Source organism: Fukomys damarensis, unplaced genomic scaffold (assembly GCF_012274545.1).
Source record: "Fukomys damarensis isolate Sample0158 unplaced genomic scaffold, DMR_v1.0_HiC HiC_scaffold_6, whole genome shotgun sequence".
Classification (NCBI taxonomy): Eukaryota; Metazoa; Chordata; class Mammalia; order Rodentia; family Bathyergidae; genus Fukomys; species Fukomys damarensis.
This window is the reverse complement of record NW_022900918.1, coordinates 1,137,428-1,158,858: the sequence shown is the minus strand read 5'-3', so window position 1 is coordinate 1,158,858 and position 21,431 is coordinate 1,137,428.

Below are 21,431 nucleotides of genomic sequence, written 5' to 3'. Positions count from 1 at the left end.
ATTGTATTTATTGTACTATATTCCTAGTTCTATGATTTTTTTATCTCAAGTGTGCCTTTTCATTTCTGCCTTATTATTATGAGTCAACAAGTCTTTATATTCCTCTGAATTTTAGAAACTTCACAGAATTGTTACTTAAGGTCTAGATTAAAAAATAGATTAAAGGAATAAAATGAAGACATATAATTTTTAAGTGGCATGCTACAAGATAAATCTTTCACAATTACACATGGGCTATGTAAAGTTCATGACTGCTATCCTTTGTTCAAAGCCCAGATGTTAATAAAACTCAGAGATAGATTTGAGACAAAACAAGTAGAAAAGTACAAATTGTTTGGGAAGGAGTAATTTGCATGTATTCTTAGAAACAAAGTTGATTTAAAGAATCACTATAGAGTAATAAAGAACTTTCCTTAAGATACAGTACACAAATGATAAATTATGATGAAAGTTAATGTTAATTTTCTAATATGGAGTGGAACTCAGTTCTCTCAAGAAATCATTAGAGAATAAATAAGAAATATATGTAATATCTCTGGCTTGATGTGTTTTATATAAAGTATTTAACTAAAGTTTTCCCAAATGAGTTTAAAAACTGCAGTATTACTTATGAAAGAGAATTCATATGGTGTAATTTAAATGGAAACAAAATTTTTGATAAATAGACAATATCTACTCTAATATACACTGATAGAAATATTAAAATATTAAAAATGTATTATTGTAAAAATTGTCAAGCAGTCTTTTCAAAATAAACTCCCTACTTCCATATATTTTGTGCTAAACATTATAAAACAAATCTGCAACACAATGGTAACATTTTTTTGAGATAGAGTCTCATTATCTACTTCTGATTGCTCCTGAGCAGGCTGACTGGGGACAATTGTTCTGCCTCAGCCTCCCAAATTCTGGAATTAGAGGCATAATACCACAATCAATGCTAGTATAATGTTTACTTCATAAATGTATGATGTTAAATATCAAATTTTAACCAGTTTTAAAAGGTCTTTTTTCTATAAACTTATGACCTATTTTATGTGCTCTTTAATATCATATCTGAGTAATATTAATCTTTGTGTTCAAGTAATATCTCTATTTTTATGCATATTTCCTCATTTTTAATAGGTTGGTTTGTTTGAATCAGGATCATGATTTTTATGTTTGCATATTATAGCACATATTTGTTTTGTTTATTCTATAATGCCTGATCACTTCAAGATCAGAGCTTCATACCATTAACTTATCAAAATAATCATATATATACAATGTCTCACGTTCTGGGTAAGGAAGATTCACTTTTCTTGGTGGCCCATAAGTGGCTACTCTGTGTCCTATGTTTTCTGTAATTTGATCACAAAGTATAGGATTTTAGTGGATTTACATACGAGATGTTTACCTTTGTTATCTTCAATGACTGTATTGATGAAGAGTTCAGATTTTGGCAAAATGAACCATAATTATAAATGTTTTCAATCACAAGTAGTTTTTTTAATTTTATTTCCATTTAATGTTGATAGTTTTATCATATTTTAAATTTAGTCTCGGAAAATTGTAATTTAAAAATATGTCATTTCTCTCCATTTAATCACTATATTTACAGAAATAAATTCCTACTCCATAACTTTTGGCTATGCTGAATTTCATAGGGTGATGAGTGGCTATGTCTCAATTATTTCTCCTTTGTATTTTGCTACTTACTATGCTCTCTTATTGTAGCAGTTATTTGTAGCTCTCCTATATTTAGTACTATGTACACCCATAATTATAACCTATGACAACAAAATATTTGATTTATTCCACTCCACTACTTTTTACTATATATCAAATACTTTTTTCTTTTCCCAAGGTATAGAGTTAGTACTCCCCAAGACAAACTGAATAGTGGTGGACAGGTTGTGCTGAATACTTTTTTCTCTGTCATTAAAGAAATACCTTTAGAAGATAGTATATTAAGACAAAATAAATTAAACTTTACTAACATTATTTTAAAACATGAGAAGTTAAATTGTCTTAAATAATATTTGGCAACTGTGAAGGAAAAATTTAGAATTCTTCATTAAATCTACTGGTGTGATAAATTATATTGTGGATTTCCTACAATATTTGTTTTCCTTAATTAAACCATATATTATAAAGATGTTTTAAAAAGTATTTTATCCATATTATGAAGTATTTTAATATGGCTAGGCAGGGTGTGGTGGTACATGTCTGTAATCCCAGTACTCTGGGGTATAAGAGTCTTATAAGTTAAGGATCAGCCTTGTCAATTTAGCTACTTAGAGAGATCTTGTGTTAAAAAAAAAAAAAAAAGTGGAGGAGGTAGTTCAATGTGAAGGCCCTGGTTCATTTCCCAAGAGTTGAAAAGAAAAGTTAATAATTACAACTACATTAATTTTAAAATCAGTTTAATTAGAAGTGTTATAAAAGCAGTTAAATTTTTATAATTATAAAACTTTAATTACTCAAAGTAGTTTTTGTATATTTTGCTTTATTTTTAATCTACGTTTTCTAAGAACTCACCGAATCCAAAAATCTCAGAATTAAGAGAAACACTATGTTTTTTAAAATAGAATTGAGATATGCTCAGAAAACAAAAGTTAAGAAAACAGATAATAAAGGTTTCAAGGTATCAAATGTATAGAATGAATATATTCTGACACTGGACAGTAAGTAACCATATCCACTAGGATTTTAGTTTAAATGCTCTTGTAGGAGGCCCGGGGATTTAGCTCACTGGTGCTGCTGCCTGTCCTGCAAGGACAAGTTCCCAAGTTTGATCCCTGGTACAAAAAGAAAAAAGAAATTATCTTGTAGAATACTGCATAAAATTTTTTACATTCATCAGGCCATGTGTGTACTTGAATATAAGTGTAGGTATTTAATATAAAATTAGTTTTCAGATATGCTCTTACAAAGTGTATACTATTGCTATTAATCTTTCTATGCTGTAAATGATAAAAGCAATTCTATTGATTTGAAACACCTCCAGTTTAATAGTGTTTTAAATTTGGTGATATAAGGGAAGTAGAAATTATTAAACACTTTCCATAGCTTCTGTGATTAAATATAATTCTACAACTTCAAAATTCTGTAATTCTAAATCATTTTTGTTCTTAGTAATATATTTAAAGTACTTTTGAAACATAATTTAACAAGTTACAGTAAGTCTGCTGTTTTGATCAATTAAAAAGAAAGATAAAATTAAGAATTTTATTTCTATAGAGCAAAGAATCTCATTTTTTAAAATCTGAATCTCAAGTTTCAAACATAAATCTCCTTATACTCAACTCAATTTTCTATAATTTCATACAATTCCATTAAAATTTGAGAGATTCAATAAATTTGTCATTTGCATTTGAAAAAACTTTGAATCATCAGAGTTAATGAGAATTAAGACTGAAAACTAAATTCTACATTCTTTTCAAATTTTCCTTTGCTAGATAAGTGACAAGGTATTCAATTTTTATTTAGAAATTAGGCTAAATTTATCAAAGATTTATTTAAATTATATATTTTAATTAAATTACCATGAATTGTCATTGTTTTAAATAAATTACATTTAACATAAAATTAAAATTGTATTTTATTAGGGCCAAGTATTTAGCTCAGTGGTGCTGCTGACTGCCTCTCCAATGCAAGTACCTTAATTCAATCCCTGGTACCCCCCCAAAAAATTATTATTTTGAAAATTGATTTATCAAATCTTTTTGGGAAATGGTTTTAAAACAAGTCCATTGTATAAAAACACAGTTTATTTCTCATATCACAGATTTTAAAACTAACAAGTATGCTATATATGATGCAGTGGTGAAATATAACTAACTTTGAAGTTTATTATTTCTAACATTTAAAATTAAGAAATATTTATCTAAAACTTTATGAAATATATGTAAAAATGGATGAGTAATTCATATAACTAAGTACTACATAAAACGAAATGCAATTTTTTCACATAAAACATAACTTTTGGGTCTAGCATAGGACACAATAAATTTAGATATGAACTGAATAGAGAAATTAGTATAATTGATACTTTGGAGTGATTATCTGAGTTTTGTTAAATGTTTATCAATATGTTGAAGCATACTGTTATATTTTGAAATATACTCGTTCTACCTAAAAACTACTTCTCTATTCAGAAAATATGTGTTATAATATTCTACATAAGCTTAACATCAAATCAAGAAATTTCAAGCATTTCTAATATAACCAATACTTATTTTTCTTTCCAAAATTTCTACTTCTTCATCGTATATTAATATAAAATTATACATAAAACTATAATCAGGTACATGAAACGCTTAAAAGATAGATTATTGGTTCAGTTGTAGTCTATATAACATTAGAAATAGAACATTAAAGATCGTGATTAAACTCCAAGTGTGATTAAACTTTTCTTAAACACCAAGCCCATTGCATTTATTATACTTTTAAAAAATAAATGTCTATAAAATGCACCCATGTCCTGTGTCTTAGTATTTGTCATATTTTTGTAATATTTATAAATGCACCTTACAAAAATATTGTGGATATTTTTGAAAGTTATTCTCTTCTTAGTAATCATTATCTTTTTAAAACTTAGGCTTCATTTTACATGAGATTTTGTGGTTATAATTCTTTTCTACTCTGTGTTTTTCAGTTGCATTCTCATTCTCTCACATATAATGCTTTTGACATTTCTTCTTTACTCTTTTAGTTTGTACAAATGTTAGTTTCCACACTGAGTTGAATGTATTCTCTTTTTCTATCATAACTATGGTGTTATATCAATTCTTACGTTTTCTTTATATTTTAAGTTAAGGATTGGGTACTGACTCCTAGTGTGTCCAATCCATAAATAGATTTTGAAAGGATATTTTTCAGATTATATGCTTTTAGAAATACAAACCTCTGTGAAAGAATATTTATTTATACAGTGAATCTTCTTTCTTTACTTTTTTGTGCAATGCCTTCCCAATATGTAGTCTTTCTTCAAATAAGAGAGCATCCAAATGTTTTTTCAGTGTGCTTATTTTTTAAACATTTATTGACTATTAAACATAGCTTTGCTTTATATTAATATAATTAAACATTCATTCTTGTCTTATTAAAATATGACAAATGATAATCAATCTCATAATCTAATAATTATTGAGAATGTATGACCATTTATGTTTCCACATACATGCATTTTCCAATATGTTTTATCTGAGCTGGCAAGTCAATAATGTATAAAAATGGATGAGTCCAGTAAACTGATTTTCAGAGTTTATTTCCTTCTGTTTCAACTAATTTCTGTTGATGTGAAAGTATTATTTGCTTGACCTCACAAGTGTAAGTGTTTAATGGACTAAGCCAAACTAAGGCTATGAACTGTTTATGTAAGTCTTAAACCAGAGAGCTTGGCTGATTCCCTGATAAATTTAGTTAATTCTGTATACCATTTCAGTTGAAATGTACATTATTAATTCATTGGAACTACTGACAATGATCTAGTGTATAATAGGTTAACAGAAATAGCCAATCAAAAAGTTAGGTATTTTTGATATCATTAAATGCTATAAATTAAAACAAAAATTGACTTACTCAGGGTTACACAATTCAGTCAATTATACTCTAGATCTTTCTAAGTGCTAGAAAAATTTGGAGCATTATTTGTTAATTTAGAATTCTGTAGGAAGTGAAAGTGATGATATGTTTAGTAGTGCCATAATGTAGAATGCTCTTGCTAGTACTATTTCAGTATATCAGCATGACATTGAATTGCTGATTTATAGAATCTGTCATAGATCCATGATTTCACGCTAAGTCTGGAAATATAGGCTATCATATCTTTCCCACAAAGTAAATTTTTGTTTGGAGATATGCCGTTTTCAATCTTTTGAACAAAGAATAAGGCAAATTGCTTTCAATTTTGAGAATGTAGCATTCAAACTAAATTTGTATACAACTGAAAAAATTCTCCAATTGTTATTCATAGGAATAACAGAACTTGAAACTATACCCTAAAATATTATAGCTGTTAATGTATTGTATTTGGTGAATCTTTTATAAAATTACTTGCAGATATGAAGATGTACAGATCACATGGGTGTACAAAAAAAAATAAAGGAATGGTGCTTAGATCAGACCGTGCTATATTTCAGATTGTAACTATGAACTCAAAGGGAATTATCAAATAGGTAGTGAGACACAGTAATCAGAATTTCAGAAAACATGGAGTTGAAGTCAGAAGATTGTAAAAGCAGGAGATTGTGTATAACCTAAAGGATAACATAAAAGTATATTGAAAAATAATCAAAGGCAGTTCCCTAGGACAATATGAACATTTCCTGCTGGGAAGAATGAAAAGCATACAGAGACGTCACCACAAAAAGAACAGAAATGAGGAGCAAACTGTCCAGTAAGTTGAAAAAAAAAACAATTAACGAAGAAAAATGATTGGTTAGTCCAAGTGGTTACAGAGATTTCAAGAAAAGTAGAAGTTACAACCATAGAGTATGCATATATATGTTAAACTCAATTCCATCCACTATTTACTAGACTGGTCAATTTATTCATAGACCTCCTGCCTCCGTTTCTTCAATACTGCAAAATACAGTATTTAATAAAAGGCTACTAAGAAAACATAAAACCACTATTTACATTACTACACATAATCTTGCAGATGTTAAGAACTCATTTGTTATCAAAACCTTTATTATTGGCTACTATCAAGAAATCAATGCCTGGCATGGTGGTGCACTCCTGTAATCCCAGCACTTGGGAGGCTGAGGGAGGAGGAGGATCGCTGTGAGTTCGAGACCAGCCTGTGCAGCATAGTGAGTTCCAGGTCAGTCTCAACTACATAGAGAGACCCTGTCTCAAAAAAAAAAAAAAATAGAAAAGATATCAACTAATAAAAAATGCTGGTGGGGCTGTGGTGAAAAAGGAACACTTCTTCACTGTTGATGGGAGTGCAGACTCGTGCAACCTCTGTGGAAAATAGTAAGGAGATTCCTCAAAAAGTAGGATTAGAGGTTCCATTTGACCCAACTATTCTCCTGCTGGGTATATTCCCAAAATAATTAAAATAATCATACCACAGCGATATATGTGCACCCATGTTCATAGCAGCACAGTTGTAATAGCTAAAACTTGGAAACAGCCCAATTGTCCATCAATTGGAAACTGGATAAAGGAAAGGTGTGTGTGTGTGTGTGTGTGTGTGTGTGTGTGTGTCTGTGTGTGTTTAATAAAATGGAAGTAGTAATCCACCCTAAGAATAGGAAACGAGGCAATAACCCATCAATTGGAGATTGGATAAAGAAAATTGTGTGTGTGTTTAATAAAATGGAGTACTACTCAGCCATAAATAAAAGGAAACTAGAGATGTTTATAGCTAAATGAATGAACATTTAGGCAACGCTATTAAGTGAAATAAATAAGAGACATATAAATACTGAATAGTTTCTTTGCTGTGAGAAACTGAAAGTGTAAATAAGTATGAAAATATATAATAGATAATGTGAAATACGAAGAAAAGGTGCAAAGGGGAAGGGAAAGTGGAAGAGGTTGGGAAAGAAAAGAAGGGAAGGGAATACATATGAGAAAAAATAGAAACAAAGTCTTTATAAATAAGGAGGGTTAGAAGGGGTGTGGGGAGGGCAGGGGACTGGGGAAAAAGCTTTACTATTAAAGATGGAAGAATGGATTGGAGTTCAACTACAGAAGACCTTGTATATCAGACTAGTAGAAATTCTGTTAAGCTCTTTAGGTAACGTGAGTCAAAATTGTGTGTTGGGAAATGTGATAGTAATTTTTTTATTTAATTTTATTTTGGGGATGCTGGAGATTGATCCAGGGGCATTGCCAATGCTGGGAAAGTACTATACCACTAAGCTACATACTTAACCCATGTAAATAAGATTTTAGAAAGATAACTCTGTTAAGAAGATGTACAAGCAGAATGGACTGATTACAGAGAAACAACTGGAAGTTGAAACTGTATTTATACAAAGAGCAAGGAAGGAAGGAAGGAAGGAAAGGAGGGAGGGAGGGAGGGAAGGAGGAAGAGAAGGGTGGAAAATAGATCAATTACTACTCTAGTACAATTAGGGTAAATTGTGGCAGCAGTAGAGGATGAAACATAATTTTCATGAATGAAGAGAAGTTTTTCAAGTATGCATGCAGAAATGAGGCTGTAATTATAATGTGAGACAGAGACAAAATAAACTATATTTATGCCTTAATGTAAGGAATTCAGTCTATAGGGAATGGAGAAAGCACATGTGGAGGGGAAGTGGGTAAGAGCATGTGGAATCTAATGAACATTTACAGAGTTTGTTCCTAAACAGATTCTCAGTACTTCAGTCCCTAAGCTGAAAAAGAAAGGGCAGCAAGTATAAACTACAGATATGAGTAGACAGGTCTAAAAAATTAATTTCATTGTAAATTGGGAAGTCAGGTTGTCACCTCAAATTGAAAATGGGAGCAGAGGATTTCAGAGTTTGATGGAAAAGACTAGAAAACAACGAAAGAAGTAATGGACTAATAAAATAGGCTAAGACTATATTGCAAAATCGCATATCCTCTCGAGATATTAAGTATTCATTTGAAGTACAAATGGTATACATGATTCAGTGCATTTTTGTTTTTACTTTTATTTTTGCCCAACAAATCTCTATGTCAAGCCAGGCAGGGCAGTGTAGAGTTGGGTCTAAATAGACTCAAGTTTTACCTAATGTGTGCAAATTCAAATATTATTTTCCAGAAGCACATTTTGGATTTTAATGTAAAAATGAAATTATTATTTCCAAAATTCTTATTTTGTAACTTTAACCCTTACTATGATTCTACCAAGAAAAAAAAACTTTTAAAGAGATAAATATAAATATTGTCAAAGCAGAGAGGCCTAATCCAACAAGGATTATTGGTATTATAAAATGAGAAAGGACAAGAAAGCTTACTCTGCACTTGTACACAGAGGAAAGGACATGTGAGCTCAGTGGGAGACAGCTGACCACAAGGAAGGAAGAGAGGCCTCATCAGAAAAAATCTTGATCTTGGATTTCTGACCTCCAGAATGGTAACAAAATAAGTTTCCTCTTCCAAGCCATCCAATCTGTGATATTGTCCTGCGGCATCCTTAGCCACTTAATACATTGGCCATTTTATTTATATTGAAATATTTTTAGTTAAAATTGTATCATTTACAGGTACTCTGTTCCCTTTTCCCCTTTTTTATATAATAAAGTTTTCTGGCTAATGCACATAGTATAATACACATGCTATAATGGAGTTGCAGTGCTTATATTTTTCGTTTGCTTGATTTTCAAATGAAAGCTTTCAACATATCCCCAGTTATCATAATACTTGTTCCAGTGTGTATTATAATAATATATAAATATACTATTTGAAATATTATCTATTTAGCCTTATTTCATTTATTCTTTATAGAGATAGGATACTGACATTAACTGTTTGAGTAAACATGAGAATGCACACTTGATTAGGAAAATATTATTATATTAATATAATTCACATATAATATAATAAAATTCACACATTAATGATACAATTAACATTAATCATTGTAGGAGTTGAAGGGTTCAAGAGACAGTAGTTTTTCTTGACTGCCAGATGTCAATGTTATGAAATTCATTTTATAATCCCAAGATATATTATTTAGCAATCTCTAAATTTTGCAAAGGTTAGTCAAACACCTCTGGTGTCAGAGGTGTGATAATGACAGTTTTCCCCACTGAGAGTAACATGTGGGTACACTGAATAGGAGATTTGCCTTTCACCTTATGAGCATTTAGTACAAACTTTAGGACATCACTCTCCACTACTCATTTTCCTCAAGCTATATGGTATCAACCCATGGGTCTCACTTTCATGTTACCTACGTTTTCAATTGCAATTTTTTTCCTTTATTGAGTTTACTGGTACACTTTAGGAGTACTGTACAGTTATATTCACTATCAGGATCTTGTACTTTTACATGACAGGCGGTCTTGCTTCTCATTTTTCCCCTTGTCTCTGCCCTCCCTTCACCCCCTCCTTCCCTCCCCATTTACTAACATTTTATTTCCATTTTTTCATTTTCTCATATTTTTCCCTTATGACCTTTCCTCTACCCTTACCACTTTCCCTACACCTTTAGCCCTTTTCTTCCCATTTCATAATGTCAGTTATCTCATTAGGATCTTATATACTATTTCAGTTTATTCACACCAGAGAAACTATTTGGTATTTACACCTGTGTTACTTATTCATTTTACTTAGGAGTATATCCGCAATATCAATTACAATTTTTGATCAAACTGTATGAATTGAATTGATGGATTTTTTTTTTTTTTTTTTTTTTTTTTTTTTTTTTCATGGGACCTTACTCTTGTGAGGCAGGCAGCAGAACCACTGAGCTAAATCCCTGCCCCTAAATCGATGGATTTTTATCCTATATATAAACAGAGACCTAGGAACTTAATTCATTAGTAATTATAACAGCTGCCAGAAATTCATGTTTCCTTTGGCTAGGAAATTAATGAGGCCATAAGGCCAGCAAACCCAAGCATGCTTTACCAGAAAGGCTTTGTTTCTATTGTTTCTTTACTCCATAGACTCTACATTCTCCACCAGAAATATCAGCAACCAGAAATATCTGGTCCAAGAGATCTTTCCTTTTGCTTTTTTATATACCATAGATCTTCCTCACAGTCTGCAGGACTTTTAGCCACCTGAATGAATTTCCTCTTCCCTCCTGATCTGGGGTCCCGTATCCAACAAAACTAAACAAAGTTGTGTCCTTCTTTACCTTGAATTTATGATAATTCACAGCTCTTTCTTTGAAGTATCCAAATTCACATTAAAGAAGAAGCAGAAGTTTCAAAAAAAGATAAATGCAGGCGGGAGGAAGTTGGTGGGGGGGGCTGAGGTCCAAGACTTTTAATTTGAAAGTACAGTTGAAATTAGGGAACATTTTTACTCAGCAGCCTCAGACATATTGCTTTTGCTTTGGAATCATGGTGTTTATTACATTTTTTTCCTCAGCTCTTCCAAGATGAGCAAAATACCAAGGAGACTGAATGAATAACAAACAATTAATAGGGTTGTTTAATTTTTCCTCTCTCTGTACTCTAAATTCACATACACAGAAGAGGGAAAGATATTTACCCTGCCCCTACTCTCCTCCCACTTGATTGAGAATATTCACAATCAGATCCTGGGGACTCTTCTTATGTTACTTTTTCATATTAGTCTTCTTTGTCTTTTCTTTCCTATGAAACTATGTCTCAAAGATCATCCCATCTTTTCACCAAACATGCCAAGATGTGTGCTGGGTATGAAACTTTATCATTTTTACCATAAAACAATAATCTTCAGGGCCCGGGATTTAGCTCAGCGTTTCAGTGGCCTGCCTTGGAAGCGCAAGGACCCGAGTTCAATCCCTGGTACCAAACAAAACAAAACAAAACAAACAAAAAAACCCAAAAAACAAAACAAAACAATTATCTTCTACTATTTTGTGTATACTTAAAGTTGACATAAGTATCATAGGTTAAGAGGAAAATGTTCTATTATTTATTGAAAAAGCAGTGACCAGTGCTTTATGTTGATTGCTTTCCCCAAGTTTCAAGGCAAAAAAGCTCATTGTGAATGCCTGAGCAAACAGGAAATAATAATGTAAAGTTTCTGGAACTGTCACTTTTATAGTAAGTTGAAGTAAGCCTGATCTCCTTCTGAGAATAGTCATACCGTCATCCCTCAAGACTGCTAGATGAAGAAGTGGCCTGAGTAAAGAACACATTGACTTGCATTTTTGGATGTGTCAGCAAGGCTGTACAAGGGCACTGGGGATTGTAGTGGTTTGCTTCTCCCAACAGAGGTGCAAGGACAGAGCCACAGCATAGTAATGAAAGGAATGTAGTTAATGTTGGCACAAAAAGAACCCGCAAAATTAACTATTAATCAAAGCCTATATATTTTTCTGTTCTGTTCCTAATTCAAGAATGTTTTTTCTTTTCCTTTACAAGCCTTGCCTTCATCAGCAATGTGTCCAGAGCAACTACAGACATCCTCTTATGTAGCCCCTTTACTCTATCTAACTATGACATCTCCAATAAATATCAACAGCTATGGGTGTTCAGGGCCTTTGCCTGATCATGTTTTTAACTGAATAAGCACTGGACATCCTGGCTCCCTTTATCTGTCTACACTTTGTCTCTGTGTTTAGCACTGAGCAGGAGATTGTAACCCACTGTAGGGCTATCTGGTAAATAGCTATTGAGATTATACTGCAATTAGCACTACCTGGTCCCAGATAGGCATCAAGTGCATAGTGTGTGACAAGAACATCTGGACCCACACTCCCTTCCCTTTTCCAAAATGCTTTTGTTCTTTATGTGTATCCTTGCTACATGGATCATTTGCCTTTTGGATCAAAATTAGCTGAGTGTGTATACTTGTAACCTGATAGTTGATGATAGCTTGAGCCTCACTGTACCCCCACTGTGATTTTGCTGTATGTTATCCCAGAGGAAGAGCCTTGGTGGCAACCACTTCTGTACCCCTCCTGTTTCTTAGGAGCTCTCTCTTAAACTTTTCTTACTCTTATCTATCACTGCCCCTAAGAATTCATTCTTTGATATTTTGGTGCATAAATTTAGCACATCTGACATCTAGTAAATCAGGAGTTATATTTTTCCTATGTCAACAGTACAGCCTATAGATTTAAACTAAGTACTTTCTATGGCTTTTTAAGTAAAATGTTGGCTTACCTGACCAGTGGTGCACATTTGCATATATAATGGAGAGATTAAAAATCATACAATTCTTCATAATTTTGAAAATCATTTTAAAATATAAAGAAACATTTATGAAGAATGTAAAATCATGTAGAGGAAATGTTATATGTGTGTAATAAATTGATTTGAAACTAAAGGTCAAATTTACAATTCATATTTTGACAGGAATGGGCTTTATTAAAACATAATAAAAATCCCATTTATTGCTTTGTTTTTGCTTATATTTGCAACTTTGACCTTAGGCTAGCCTGAGGTGTCCTTCAAACTGCTTATGTTAGCAGTTAATACATACAAAAATCAGTTAAGTCTTGCATACAATTTATTACAGAAATAGCATTCTCTGTTATACTGAAAAATATAAATGATCAAACTACCAAGATTTTGGTCATCTGTACTGATTTTTAATCCCATATTTTTAATATCAGTACATTGAAGCTTCATTTTAAAGGACATAGAGTTAATACATTTAAAGAGAGAAGAGCTCATTATTTTAGTTAATACTGGGATTATAATTTTGTCTTAGCTGGAGTTGGTAAATGAAGTTGTTATATATACTAGATGCTTATTTTAACATCATATGTCATAGAGTATGCCCACTGTTAGAAATAAAGCTGGTAAGAAAAGTATTTTCTATCTTGAGTTAAAATAGTAGTCATATTCATGAAAGGAACTAATTAGGTAGTTACAGTTCCTGTTTATACATCATTATATTTCATATTGAGATTTTTCACCATAGAAATATCATAGAAGGATTTTTGTAATGATGTAGGGATTTTTCTTTTTTCTTAATTTCCAAACAACAAACTTCATCCTTTTCTAAGAATTTTCAAAAGAACAAGTATTTGTAGTTCTTACAAGTGGAAAACTTCATATTTTTTTTTAATGACTAAGGAGCCCCAAAGGATATTATGTTCTGACCTACTATATATTTTCTTGATGATCCAAATAAATCTTGTTGCATAGTGAAGCTACAAGGTCTCTTTAGGGAAATCCCCAACTAACATAACGTTGCAGGGAATTTTCAAATTAATAACCACAGAAAATAATCATATGCCTGATGACATTATTCAACCATTCCATTTTCAACTGCTGTTTTTTTTCACACAGCACTATTTAACATAACACATTTTTAAAGCAAATTTCATATTTGAGTACACTGGTAGTTTAAAATTAATAAATCAATCCATCAAAATGATGATAGCATGCAATAGATTCACATTTCTCCCTATTCATTCAATTTATTTAGCCATATTTTCATTCATATACTATATACAAGGTATCATTGAAATATGTTAATTTAAAAAATAAAACTAGTTATACTGAAAGGCAAAGTGCCAGCAATCCACAAAATAGTCCTCCTCATCTTAAATGCAGTTATTCCATTATTCTTAGCACTTTCTGAAGCAGTTCTGGAAATCTTGTTTCATCATTGTCTTAACAAGATGTGATTAGAACAAAGTGCCAGCAATCCACAAAATAGTCCTCCTCATCTTAAATGCAGTTATTCCATTATTAGCACTTTCTGAAGCAGTTCTGGAAATCTTGTTTCATCATTGTCTTAACAAGATGTGATTAGAAAATGCTGCTTCCAAGTCTCATTTAACAGAAATGGAGGCTCATAAAAATATTATATTGTATCTTCATCTACTTTATTCACCTGATCTGATACCAAAAATTCTTCTGGCTATTAGGCAAAAACAAAATAGTTTTGAAAAGTAACTATTTTGAATCAATTTAGGACATTGAGGGAGCCATGACAGCACAACTAAAGACAGTCATGAAAGAGGATTTCAGAACTGTTTCAAAAAGTGTCAACAGTGGTGGGACAAGTATGTTTGGACCAATGAGGAGTTTTTGATGAAGATTCATGATGATGTTTGTAAAATTAATTTTATTGGTACATTTAATGTATACAGTATGACATTTATTATTTGATTTTGTACCTTTACATATTTAAATTTGGTTCTTAATTTTTCTCCATTTCCCTGCCCTCCCTTCAACCCCTCCTCCCTCCTTATCTACAAAGACTTTGTTTCCATTTATTTTTCATTTTCTCATAATAATTCCATTCCCTTCTTTCCTTTCCCCTACCCGTTTCCTGTTTGCCCTTCCCCTTCATCCCTTTTCTTCCTATTTCACATTATCTATGATACCTTTTAATTGTCACACATTCAGTTTCTCACACTAGAGAAACTATTCTGTATTTACCCATGTGTGTCTTATTTATATCACTGATAATCACCTCAGTGTACATCCATTTAGCTATAAATGTCTCTACTTTTTAATTTTTTATGGCTGAGTAGTATGTCATAGTATATAAAAAAAAAACCCACACATTTTGTTTATCCAGTCTCCCATTGAAGGGCAATTGGGCTGCTTCCAAGTTTTAGCTATTACAAATTGTTCTACTATGAATGTGGGTGTGCATATATCATTATAGTATGATTATTTTAATTCTTTAGGGATGACATCCAGCAGGGGAATAGATGGGTTGAATGGGACTTCCAATCCTAGTTTTTATGTTTCTCCAAACTTCTTTCCACAGGGGTTGCACTAGTCTGCACTCCCATGAAAAAGAAGAAGGGTTTCTTTCTCCCCATACCCCCACCAGCATTTGTTATTGGTTGATTTCATGATAGGAGCCATTATTTCTGGGGTGCGGTTGAATCTCATTGTTATTTTTATATGCATTTCTCAAATGACCTGTGATATTGAACATTTTTCATATATTTATTTTCTATTTTTACTTCTTTATCTGAGAAATATCTGTTCATTTCATATGCCTATTTTTGGATTGGGCCTTTAAACATGGGAGGTCAGATTTTTTAAAATTTCTTTATACATTCTAGATAGTATAGACTTTTGTCTGAGGAAGAGCTGGTGAAAAGTTTTTATCACATTGTGGTTGGTCTCTTCACAGTGTTGCTTGTTTCTCTTGTGCAGAAGCTTTTTAAAAAGATGTGATTCCAGTTGCTAATTCTTTGTGCTGGTTCCCATGCTACTGAGGATTTGTTCATAAAATCTTTTCCTTTAGAAATGTCTTCAAGAGTTCTATCTAACCTCTCTTCCAGCTGATTTAATGTTTCTGTTTTAATAATTAGATCTTTAATCCATTGTGATTTTAGTTTAGTGCATGGTGAGAGGTATAGGTCTAGTTTTAATCTTTGGCAAGTTGAAATCCAGTTTATCCAGCACCATTTATTAAAGAGGGTATCTTTCCTCCAGTGAGAATGTTTGGCTCCTTTGTCAAAGGTGAGGTGGCTGAGTGTGTCTGGAGTTGTTTCTGCATGTTCTTATGTGTTGTGCTGATCTTTAGGTCTGTTTCTTTGCCGGTACTATGTTGTTTTTATCATAGTAGCATTGTTGCATAATTTTAAGTTGGGGATTGTGATACCCATAACTTCTCTTCATTGCCTAAAATTGCTTTTTCTTTTCTGTCTCTTTTTGTCCCAAATAAATTTTTGGATTGTTTACTCAAGGTCTATGAAAGATACTATTGAGATTTCAATTGGGACTGCATGGAATCTATATAGCAGTTTTGGAAGTATGGCCATTTTCATAATGTTGGTTATTCCTGCCAAGAAGCAAGGGAAGTGTTTCTATTTTCTGATTCCTCTTCAATCTCTTTTGTACAGAGTTCTATAGTTTTCAGAGTAGAAGTCTTTGATTTCTTTTGTTAGGTTAATTCCTACTTATTTCTATGTTTTCCATGCTATTATGAAAGGAATTGATTGCCACATTTTTCTCTCAGTGAGTCTGTTTCCCATATACAAAAAAGCTATTGATTTTTGTGTGTTAACCTTGTATCCAACTACTTTCCTGAATTTGGTGATTAAGTCTAGAGGGCTTTTGGTGGAGTTCTTGGGATCTTCTATATTCAGTATCATGTCATCAGCAAATACTGACAATTTGACTTTTTCCTTTCCTGTCTTTATTCCTCTTATTTCTTTCTCTTGTCTAATTGATGTGGCTTTTATTTGCAAAAACTATATTGAACAGGAGTGGTGATAGTGGATATCCTTGTCTTGTTCCTTATTTTCGCATGACAGATTTCAGTTTTTGATGATATCAAATGATGTTACCTGTTGGTTTTTCATAGATGGCTTTTATCAAATTGAGATAGAGAACATCTATTCCAATTTTCTATAGGTTTTTTATCATGAATGCATGTTGGATTTTGTTGAATGCTTTTTATCTATCTACTGAAATGATAATTTTTTTCTTTTTATTGAGTTTATTGGTACAATGTAGGTATAAAATACAATTACATTCATCATTGGAATTCTGTACCTTTACATAATAGGTCTTCATTCTCATTTTTTCCCCTTGTCTCTGCCCTCCCTTCACCCCCTCCTCCCCTCCCCATTTACAAACACTTTATATATATATAAGGGAAAGGAAAAAATATGAGAAACTGAAAAAATGGAGATAATTTGTTTTTTATCCTTAGCTCTATTAATATAGTGTAATGCCCTCCCTACCCCCTCCTCCCCTCCCCATTTACAAACACTTTATATATATATAAGGGAAAGGAAAAAATATGAGAAACTGAAAAAATGGAGATAATTTGTTTTTTATCCTTAGCTCTATTAATATAGTGTATTACATTTATTGATTTGCATTTGTTGAGCCATCCCTACATCACTGGGATGAATCCCAGTTGGTCAAGGGTGCATGATCTTCTTGATGATCTTCTTCATTCTATTAGCCAGTATTTTATTATCATACTTTGCTTCTATGTTCATTAGTGAGGTTGCCCTATAGTTCTCTTTTTCAGTTGGGTCTTTATCTGTTTTGGGGTTCAAGGTGATGCTTGCTTCCAGTAATGAATTTGGAGTAATGATTTCCTTTCTGTTTCACTGAAGAGTTTAAACAGGATTAGCAGTAGTTCCTCTCTACATGACTTGTACAATTCAGCAGTGAAGCCATCAGGGCTTGAGTTTTCTTAGTTGGTAAGTTTTTAATTACATTTTCAATTTCATTGATCGATATTGGGTAATTTAGAATACCTTGGTCATCATTGTTCACAGAAATCTAGGAATCTCTCCATATCATCTGTATTTCCATCTTATTAAAGTAAAAGTTATCAAAGTTGGTAATGATGATCCTCTTTTTCTGCTGGGTCCATTGGAATTTTATCCTTTTCATTCCTAATTGCATGGACTTTGGCCTTTCTTTTTTTGATAAGCCTGGTTAAGGGTTTGTCAATTTTCTTTATTGTTTGAAGAACCAACACTTGGCTGTGTAGATTTTTTTATATCCTTGTCTTAGTCTCCATTACATTGGTTTCTGTTCTGATCTTTATAGTTTCCTCCATTGTATGATCTTTTCTTTTCTGTTTTCTTTTTCTTTTTTTTTTTTTTTTGGTTCTGGGGATTGAACTCAAGTCCTCACACTTGCAAGGCAGGCCACAGAACTGCTGAACTAAATCTCCAGCCCTCCCTTGTATGATCTTTAAATTTGTCCTACTCTTCTTTTTCTAGAAGCTTGAGGTTTAGCAGCAGGTTGTATAATCGAGGTATCTCTACTTTCCTATATTCAGTGCTATGAATTTCCCTTGTAGGACTGATTTCATTGTATCCCATGGATTCTGATATGTTGTATTATCATTTAATTGTAGGAAATATCTGACTTCTTCTTTAATAGCCTATGTGACCCATTGATTATTCAGAAGTGAGTTGTTTAATTCACATGTGTTTGTGAAATACTTGTGGTTTCTTTTGCTATTGATCTCAAATTTCATCACATTGTAGTATGATTATACACAGAGGATATCTTCAGTTCCTCTGAACTTACTTACATATGTTCTTTGAACACTATTTGGTCTACTTTGGAGAATGACCCAGTACACCAGAAAAGAATGTGCATTCTTATTTTGTGTGATGGATCACTCTGTACACATCTATTAAGTTCATTTATTCAAGAGTTTGAGTTCTAGTATTTCTTATTTATTTTATATCTAGTTGATATATCTATTTGTGACAATGGGATATTGAGGTCACACATTACACTTGTGTTAGTCCTCATTTGATTTTACTTGTCCATTAGTATTTGTTTTATACAGTTGGTCACACTAGGGTTTGGTGCATATATATTTATGATTGTCATCTCTGCCTCTTGGATTGTTCCCTTTACAAGGATGTAATGTCCCTCTTTGTCTCTTTTAATCAGTGTTGATTTGAAATCCACATGATCTGCAAAGAAGATAGCTACTCCTGCTATTTTTCAGGTTCCTGTCACATGGAATATTGTTTTCCACCCTTTAACTTTCAGTCTATGAGTTTCTTTTTGAATTAAATGTGTTTCTTGGATGCAGAATATTGTTGGATGTTGCTTCTTGACTCATTCAGCCTATCTCTTTGATTGGTGAATTGAGACCATTAGCATTGATGGTTATAACTGATATATATATTGACCTATCCTTGTCATGAGTTTTCTTTTTGTTGGATTCTCCACTTTGCATTTAATTTCTTGTCATGCCTCATGAATTCACTCTGCTGGGCTTTCTGGGGTTTTGATCCTCACTGTCATTGCTTACAATATTGTTTAAAATTTTTTGTAGTGCTGATTTGGTATTCATGAAGTTTCTTAGGTGCTCTTTGTCATGAAAGTATCTTATTTCTCCATCAATTTTGAAAGATAGTTTTGCAGGGCACATCAACCTAGGTTGGATGCTCTTTTCCTTTAGGGCTTGAAATACATCACTCCAATCTCTTTCTGCCTTGAGGGTTTGTGTTGGGAAGTCTGCTGTGAGTCTGATGGGCTTTCTTTTGTAAGTGATTTGTTTCTTTTCACTGACTGCTTGTAGAATTTTGTTCTTCTGTTGGGTTTCTGGAATCTTAACTATTATATGCCTATGTGTAGATTTTTTTATCACAGCTTGTTGGAATCCTGTATGCCTCACTTATCTGTATGTCAAAATGTTTTCCCCTATTTGGGAAGTTTTCTGCCATTACTTCTGTAAACAGTGTTTTTTATGTCATCTGCACTCTCTCCTGTTTCTTCACTGACTCTGATCAGTCTTATATTATTCTTCTTTGCATCATCTAGCAGTTGTTGTATTGATTTTTCATGGTCTCTTACCATTTTTAGGAATTTTTTTCTTTCCCTAGTTAATCTTGTCTTCTATATCTGAAATTCCATCTTTGTGTTGGCTTATTCTGCTGCATAAACTTTCAATAGTGTTTTCAATCTTCTGGAATTCTGTTTGCATCTCTTTTATGGATTTCAATTGTTTCCTGTTTGGATTCCATGATGCTCCTCAGCTCTTCTATTTTTTTATCAGTGTCCACTCTAGATTTATTAATTATGTCTTGCACTATGGGAACAATCTCTGCTGTTATGAGAGAAATTATTTCTTACTTCATTTTTTCCAGATCCTCTTTTGTTGACAGTTTAGGGAGTCCAGGTGGTTGAATATAAGATTGTTCCATCTTGTTTTCCTTTAGGGTTGCCTTAGGTGATCTGGAAGTCTGGTTTTGGAACTTGTTTCCTTGTTTTCTCATTTCAACAGATGCAACCTGTTGTGCCTTTACTGAGAAAATCTTTTGCTCACCCTGTCGTCTTCCAGTCTCAACAAACCACCAAGAAGCCTTTTATTCCCAGTAATAAATGTAACTGTATTGTATACCTAGAATGTACCAATAAACTCAATAAAAAGAAAAAAAAAGAAGTCTTTTATTTCCTCCTCACATGTATACCAATTGCTGGGTTCAAATCACTGATGATATGGGGCTGGCCTCTGACTGAAGCTTGTGAACATGTGAAGCTCTTCCATGGGTGGGACTTTATTGGGCAGGTTTGCCCAAACCTCTGTGGTTGGGGAGGATCCTTGGCTGGGATCTGCCTGCAGCCACACTGGTCTGGACCACTAGCTGCTCCCAGGGATCTTGATAAAATGATTTTATGGTAATAATGTTTGTTAAATTAAGCATTCAGCGTTTATTTTGATCATATATATTTTGTGGGAAAATGTGCCAAGGGCATAACCTGAAAGAATTTCTTAGAATTCTTCTACTGTTATATTTTTATGTGTTATTTTATACACATGTATACATACAATCTCTCTCTCTCTCTCTTTCTCTGACTCTCTCTCTTTAATATATAATATATGCATATATACATTTTTTTCTTTATGAAGGACATGATTGGTTTCATGTCACAACTTGACTGAGCAATGGGGTGGCCAGATTTAACATCAGTTCAAAGTATGTCTATGAAGGCATTTGGATATTTAATCATCTGAGAACCTGAAGGGAACAAAGCAGAGGATGAAGGAACTCACGTTTTCTCTTTACTTGACTTCTTGAGTTGGAACATCAGTCTTCTCCTGTCCTTGGACTGGGACTACACGACCTGCCTTGGTTCTATGGACTTCAGATTTAGTTTATAATTACCTCAACTGTCTTCCCTGGGTCTCCAGCTTTTTGACGACAGATCATGGGAATTCTCATATTTCATAATTATGTAAGCAGATCCTTTATAATATTTTGAGGTACTGGGAATTAAACATAGATTAATATCACTTAGTTATTTATCCTTCTTTCTATTTTGTTTGAGAAAGACTCTCACTAACTTCTTTTTATTTTTTGGTTCTGGGGATCAAACTCAGGACCTTGTGCTTCCAAGGCAGGCAGTGGAACCACTGAGCTAAATCACCGGCCT